We start from the raw sequence: 8388 nt of genomic DNA, 5'->3' as shown, positions 1-8388 counted from the left end.
TGAACACAAAAGTCAGTAGGGTGAACTGGGAAAGCAGGAACTAGAACCACCAACCTTAGGAGATGAGCAGAAAACTGCTCTACAACCTGAGCTCCAAACACAAAAGAGAGCAATGCAGTGATTAACAAACTGTCTTCTTGTTGAAACCTGAACTTAAAAGAGAAATTTCATAATATAAACACTTCTTTGACTTTGTGGACACCAAACACTGCTGTCATTGTTTCACTTTCCTGACAACACTTTACTTATTTTACTGGGCAAACGTTTTTATTTAAATTTTTTTATCAACAAAACTAGTAACATCGGATACAAATGCCATCTTGACATTGTGTGATGATGTTATGGCCCAGGAAGCAACTTTTCAAACCTCAGAAAAAAAAACAAAAAAACAATCAAAGTGTTCTGCCGACACCTAGTGGCTGAACAGTGAGTTGCACCAACTTAAACTGTCAACTGAAAGATGAGCAACATCAGATCAGAGTAGAGGGATAGATAACATGAGATGTACAATGAAGATAGTGAAAAGTTTAATTATTAATTTATTTTACAAATCAAAGCCTTTAGCTTTGATTACGGCACTCATTCGCTGTGGCATTGTTTTGTTAAGTTTCTGCAATGTCACAAGATTTATTTCCATCCAGTGTTGCATTAATTTTTCACCAAGATCTTGCACTGATGATGGTAGAGTCTGACCGCTGCGCAACACCTCCTCCAGCACATCCCAAAGACTCAATGGGGTTAAGGTCAGAACTCTGTGGTGGCCAATCCATGTGTGAAAATGATGTCTCATGCTCCCTGAACCACTCTGTCTCAATACGAGCCCGATGAATGCTGGCATTGTCATCTTGGAATATGTCCGTGTCATCAGGGAAGAAAAAATCCATTTATAGGAATAACCTGGTCCTTCAGTATATTCAGGTAGTCAGCTGACCTCATTCTTTGAGCACACACTGGTACTGAACCTAGACCTGACCAACTGCAGCAACCCCAGATCATAGCACTGCCCCCACAGGCTTGGACAGTAGGCACTAGGCATGATGGGTGCAACACTTCACCTGCCTCTCTTCTTACCCTGATGCTCTCATCACTCTGGAACAGGGTAAATGTGGACTCATCAGACCACATGACCTTCTTCCATTGATCCAGAGTCCAATCTTTATGCTCCCTAGCAAATTGAAGCCTTTTTTCCAGTTAACCTCACTGATTAGTGGTTTTCTTAAGGCTACACAGCTGTTCAGTCCCAATCCCTTGAGTTCCCTTTGCATTGTGTGTGTGGAAATGCTCTTACTTTCACTATTAAATGTAGCCCGGAGTTCTACTGTTGTTTGTTTGTTCTCTGCTTGATGCATGCCAATAATTTGACCCTTCTCAAACAGACTGACACCTTTTCCACGACCACGGGATGTGTCTTTCAACATGGTTGTTTAAGAAATGAGAAGGAACTCATTGTACCAGTTAGGGTTAAATAACTTGTTGCCAGCTGAAACGTAACCGCTCATCCAGTAATTATCCAATAGGAGGCTGGTACCTATTTGCTTAGTTAAATCCAAGTGGCAACTTTTTTTTTTGCACAGGCAGTGCACAAAAGAAAAAAAAACATTTTCCATTTTTAACAGAGCTTTTATTTATTCATTTTTAAATAAGAAAAATCTTTCTAACAAAATGCAGTTAAATTATGTTTTTAGACTGAGAAAAAACACAAGGGTCATTATTCAGTCATCTGTGGGTTGAAGTAGGGGTGACCAACCATTTTTTTGTCAGAAGTCCATGCTCTTGCCTTTAGCTTTGTTGAAATTGAAAGACAAATTGTTTCCACACCATCTTACTGATCTTATTTTAGAACTGTATGCTGCATTATCTATGTTACTGATGCGTTCCATGATCATGAACTTAGCGAGCTGGCTTATCTTGAATTTGGGAGTATAGCCATGTCAGCAATGTAAACAGCAAAGGCCTGAGTACACGTCCTTGATGAGCCTCTGTGTCACAGCCTAGTGGTATCTCACGAGGCTGTGACTGTTGGTGACAAGTTGGTGGCTCAAAATTGCAAAGAAATTGTGAGAAAATAGGTCAATATCTCACTGAATCCTGAGTGTTTGTGACCAGTGAGCCATGTGGCTGTTTTGAATGCCCACTTTTAATGCTCAGCATATTTTTGTGTGCATAACTTGCAAAACTACATTCTTGGTTGTGCATATTATTTTATCGTCCTCCTCTTCCCCACATCATACCTGCCTTAACTCAGTTTGAACATTGGATTTTATAACTGGCACCCTGTAATGTGGTCTGAATTTTAGCACATATTACTGTTCATACTTAAGAAAATCACCCAATGTCATAGAAACTGAACATTGGTTCTACAACACAGGAATCTGATAAATAAAAGCTCTGCCTCCCATTCTACTTTTAGAAACTCTAGTACACACTATTAACCCTGTAATCTGAGAGCCTGACAGGAAAATATGGAACAATAGGATCTTTTCTATAAGATGATGCTTGGTTGTTTAGTTTTGTATGTTAGAAGTAACTTTAAACTTATATTCTGACTTTGACAGGAAGCCAATGGAGAGAAGCTAAAACTGGAGAAATCTAATCTCTCCTCCTAATTCTCATCAGACCTTTGGCAGCAAAATTTGGATCAACTGAATACTTTTTAGGGAGTTTTTGGACACCCAGATAATAAAGAATTATAATACTCCAGCTTTGAATTGGTAAATGCATGGACCAGCTTTTCTGCTTCATTCTAGGACAAGATGTTTCTAATTTTAGTAATTTTGTGCAGATTAAAGAAAGTGGTCCTTAAATGGACTCTGAGAGAAAGACCATGGCTAGAGAACCTTTTAAGACATGCTTGTAATCTAAAAACTGATGTCTGGTGTATGAAGAATTAAATATGATTTAAACTATTTTAAAGCTGTTCCTGTAATCCCAAGATCATGTTTAAGTTTCTGTAATAGAATAATTATTCCTTATTGAGCAATAGTCAATCAATGTAAACTCAGAGGTTAGCAGGGGTGTCACTTGGTTTTAAGGACAAGGGGGGCTTAGCCCCCAGGAGATGCACAGGATGTGAGCAAACGTAGTGGGCAAGAACAAAATTTCTCAAACAGCTAACAAAACCTGAGTTGCTTTTCCACATTTTTGGACACATTTAACAGATACCTTACTGTGTAAACGTTTTAACAACCAATTATATTTTTATTCAGAACATCAAACAAGAAGTATGTTTACAGTTTTAACAAGTAAAATGAACATATTTTTTATTTTTATTTTGTGAATTATATGGTTATTTATTTAAACTCATATTCTGGCCACATTATATTGAATTTTTGTAAGAAAAAAAAAATTTTTGACACCATATTTATTTAGGGGGGCTTCAGCCCCCCTAAAACAGGCCTAGTGACGCCACTGGAGGTTAGTAAAAAAAAAAAAAGGTCAAACAGAAAACAATAGGTAAGAACAATGCCCTCACTAGATGCAGTTATCAGTTTTTTGTCATGGATTTCCATGGAGCAAGTGTAACTTAATAGGTGACTCTCTAAAAAATTTTTCCCTCATATTTTGCTGTAATTTTGTTGGAGGTTTTTGAAGAAATAAAGATGTATTTTTTGTCACAGACAAGGCGTGAAAGATCCTTTTCGCACGTTTTCTGCTGGGGTCCAAGCGCCAAGGAGCTTCAAGTCAAATAAACATTTTCTCCAGATTGAAATGTCAACAACCCTATCCATTCTCTTCATCATACTCTTGATCTGGTTCTGACACATGGCATAGAGAATTAAGGGCTTAATAATATATCCTCACTGGTGTTAGGGTTTGGATTTATCTTGTGTTTTTGTGTTCAGATTGTTTCTTTTCTTGTCTTCATGTTTTGTCTTGTCTCTGTGCCTCAGCCATCATTCACTTATCCTCAGTCAGCTCTTGTTTACCTGCCACGCCCATCTCCACCTGCTTTCATGATTTTCACTCACCTGTGCCCACTTCCCCTAATTGCCTTCTGCTGTTTAAAACCCGGTCATCTCCTCCATTCACTTGCTGGTTCATTGTTCTGTTAGTGTTTGCCTGGTTGTGTCTTGGTTGTCTTATTCCTACCTTGTTTCTGGATTTTGTTAGTTTTTGCTGCCACATCAGCTTTTGCTTTCATCTTTTATTTAATAAATTGGTTTTCTTTTTGAAGGATGAGTCTGCGCTCTGGGTTCGCCTCCTTTTCCTCACACCATGACACCTGGGATATAAAGGACTTAGAAGCTGAGTATTACATAAATTACAGAGAATATCCCAAAACTTACATGGTGCCACTATTGTCTAAATTGCTACCGGAGACAGTAGAAAACTCTGAGCAATAGCCCACAGAAGAGAAAAGTAGACCAACTTTAGGTCCTAAATTATCATCTCTCCAGGGAGGTTACACTAGAAACAGCAACACTGCTGATCTTGGAGAACAACTGCATCTCTGCCTGGTCAGTGAAAGAGAAGGGAGGGTTTATAGGAAAGTTTAGGCCATCTGAGAACGATGATGCAACAATTACATGCATGTCAACTAATAAGATGGACACAATTTTACTGACAGGTGGTAGTACTAGAAGAGTGTCTGTGGGATATTCAGGAATTTGGCTTGAAACCGACAATGGGCCTTTTGAAACATTTAAAGGTTGGAAAGTGTCTCTGCGTCCACCTCCACTGTTGAACTCCTGGCAGGCAAGTTCCACTGAGTTAGTTACTGTTATGTTTGAGTCTTCTTGTAATAAGATCATTACTGCAGGGCTGGACCACAATGTTACACTGTGGACAGACACTGGCTCCTGTTTAGATATTTTTGGAAAAGATCAATGAACTTCAAATTTTTAATTAATAGAGAAAGTTTTAATGCCACAACCAGAACACAAATCAGAATCTGACAGCTGTACAGAACCAATATCTCCATGGCCTGAATCAATAGTTCCCTTAAGACTACCACATTTAACACCTTTTTATGTTAGGGAAGAACCAGCACCATGGGAACCCTTGCCAGAGGATGCTCCTTCTGAGGATGTTCTTTATACTGAAATATGGAGATTGGCCACTGAGACGGAAAAGGAAATTAAACTGTTACTGAAGACTCATGACTATAAAGAACTTTAAATCCTGCCAGAGGACAGTAAAAAACAAAAACAAGAAAAGAAGTGAAAAACAGTCCCAGTGAAGCTCCACAAGACCTGATTAAACTATGACAATGACTATGACAGCCCCTGACAAACATAACCACTGACAAATAAAAAAAACAGCTTTAAAACATATCTGTACAAACACAGTTACTACCACATCCACAAAACGAGGGAGACAATTTGTCTTTTAACCTTTTGAATAAAAATGATCAACAAACAAGCAAGCAGAAAAAAATAAATTGATTTAAAAAAAAAAAAAAAAAAAAATATATATATATAAAAGCAGGCCATGGTGGTTCAGTGCCTCACAGGAAGAAGGTTGCAAGTTCGTCTCCCGGCCTTTCTGTGTGGAGTTTGCACGTTCTCCCTGTGTGAGCCTGGGTTTTCCCCGGGTTCTCTGGTTCCTCCCACAGTCCAAAAACATGCAACAGGCTGCCTTCAGGCCCAGGCCTCCCTTGAAGAAGAGAACTGTGATGTCAATGGGATTCGCCTGGTTAGAATGAATGAATAAATAATTAAATAAATAAAACAGAGAATACAGTGAATGCTGGTCTAGCCCGAAATCTTGTTTTACCACCTATTTAAAAAAAGTGTTCATCTTGATAGGAACACCCCCACCTTCAGGCCCACACCACACACGCCCAACGAGGACCGCCATAAGTGTGATGCTGAAAACATTTTCTACCTTTACCATCAACATGAAGCAACGCTTAGACTAGAAGATTTTCTCTGATATCATTCCCACCTTTAACCTGGCTTTCAATGAGCTGGCTGAGAATGTCTTTTTAACACTGTTTATTAAAGTTTTAACATTTAAATCATCAATTTACAATGAACAAACAAGTAGAAAAAATAAACAGTGAGAACAAAAAACGAAATATCTCAAATTTACTTTATGACTAGTCATAAATTCGTTGTAGATATCTGAAATATATGTTTTAGATAGTCAGTAATTTATTGCAGATATCTTAAACTGAAGCCTCCAAACAACTTAATGGGAAATCTGACATCATTTATACTAGTCAAACTATATAACTATAATTATTAATTATCTTAATTAACTATATCTGAAATATAAGTGTGGTGAAACCCATTTTATAATAAAACGGCCTATCATATTTTGACCTGTCAGAATGTGATTAAGGATATCTTGAATTGTACTTCTTACTGGTCAGAATGTAAATGCAGATATCTTAAATTTCCATCATTACTTCTTACTAGTCAAAACTCATTTTTAGATAGCCAGAATTTAATTAAAGAGGCAGATTTTATGTTAAAATGGCCTGCCTTCCTGCCATACCCTGATGAAGATGCTCCGTACGTGTCACGTAGCATCTTCATCACTTTGTTCAGTCCACATTTAATACAGTGTTAAAAGGTTAACACAAAGGTCTCGGGGAGGAGGTGACGCGTCATGGCGGCTGTTTCACAATCAGCTATCAGCTGTTAAACAGAGACTCTGATCTGTGTTTAAATCGACTTATTTTAATTATATTGCTGTTATCAGTAGCAGCTTCCTCCTGTGTCCTGCTGCGCTCTTGTTTCTGATTTCTGGCTGTGCGTCATGTCGCAACGTGGATGGAGAGGCTTTATGGGTTTAAACCTCATTTTCTCCATCCGTGCCTATTCACTGTTATTTTGGCAATAGGATGTTGTCCAAAACTACAAAGCCATGGCGGGTTAAGGTTTCTAACTGAACTTGCAATGATTGTGGTGACACTTTTCCTCCTCCACTGTGCGCTCTCGCTCTGTGGCGACCTGCAGTTTAAAGATATCTCTCCTGCAGGTTTCAGCTTTGAAAATATCGCTTGTTGGGATAACAAGGAATGTGATGGACTTGTGACCTGTCCAGGTGTCCCCCGCCTCTCGTCCAATAACTGCTGGAGACAAGCACGAGCTCCCCGTGCCTCGGAAAAGATAAGCAGGGAAAGAAGATGGATGGATGGGACAATAAGCATATGTTAGAATTTAACCATGTGATAAATTGGATGAATTCTCAGATCTTGCTGCTCAGATCTGCCTTATTTCTTGTCAAAAGTTCTTGTTTAAAACCAAAGTATTCAGTGACTTTGTTGTCTTTGTGGCCACAAACAGCTGGTTTCCACAGCTGTACGGAGAGCAATGATTGCCCACCCTCCCCTCCTTCAAAGAAACAAGAAAAACAACAAAAATTCCCATGTAGGAATATATCTCTCATTTGATTTAGATCGATGAATTCATTGAAATATAACATTACTTTTTAACTCATACAGTATTTCACCCTAACAAATGCAGCCTGTCCTAAAAACTGTTGTGGTACAATAGATTTTTGTACAATATCTAACTCATTCTTCTGTCATTTACACTTCAGAGACTATGTCAGATTGTCTCTTAAGCTCAAACATGCAAAATGATGCTTCACAAAATCAAATATTGGAAAATTATGAACAACTTTCACAAAATAGTTTAGTAACTTCAAATAATAGCATGTTTATTTTTAGGGAAATCACAACACTATTAATGATGCACAAACCAATGAAAACTTTAGTTGCAAGATTTGAAAAAATAAATGTTTCTACTATAAAAAATATAGGATACACCACACTGTGTGCATCAGTTTTCTTAAGTAATGCTTCAGGCGTGCAGATTAAGACATTAAGACATAAGATGAACCAAACATTTCACACAGAGTGAAGGTAAAATCGTACTGAGACTGATTTAAAGAAGTAAAACAAAAGTGTTTCCACTGTTGAGTTGTTCATGTGATATTTTGCTAACAGACATTATTCTTATGGCGTTATTATTGTGCCACCAGGTTGAGCGCGCAGTGACACTGATTTGAGAGTACAGACCGCTCAACTCTGACAAACTGCTCGCGCTCGGCTCTCTCTGCTCGCGCTCGGCTCTGACAAACCGCTCGCTCGCTCTGCTCTCTCTACGCTCGCAACCCAAAGTTGTATGTAAATGAGCCACGCCACCAGCCAATCACAGACTGGCCTCCTTCGTCTTCTTCTTTGTAGAGTTTTATGGCGGTTGGCAAAAAACAGTAAGGTTGCATTACCGCCACCTACTGGTATGGAGTGTGGCTCAAAATATATAATATCGTATTCTCCTCATCAATTTTTGTTTTTCTGAAAAAATCTCATTAAAATCTGAATACTTTTGCAGTTTGAGTTCCTTTTCCATGTATCTACTAAATTAAATAGTTCTTTATTTTTCATAAGTTCCTCCAAAAATATTCTCCTTCCTTTCTCATACCTTCTACACT

This window comes from Kryptolebias marmoratus, linkage group LG18 (genome assembly GCF_001649575.2).
Source record: "Kryptolebias marmoratus isolate JLee-2015 linkage group LG18, ASM164957v2, whole genome shotgun sequence".
In the NCBI taxonomy this organism is placed as follows: domain Eukaryota; kingdom Metazoa; phylum Chordata; class Actinopteri; order Cyprinodontiformes; family Rivulidae; genus Kryptolebias; species Kryptolebias marmoratus.
The sequence above is the reverse complement of the archived record's forward strand: the minus strand, read 5'-3'. Positions refer to the sequence as shown.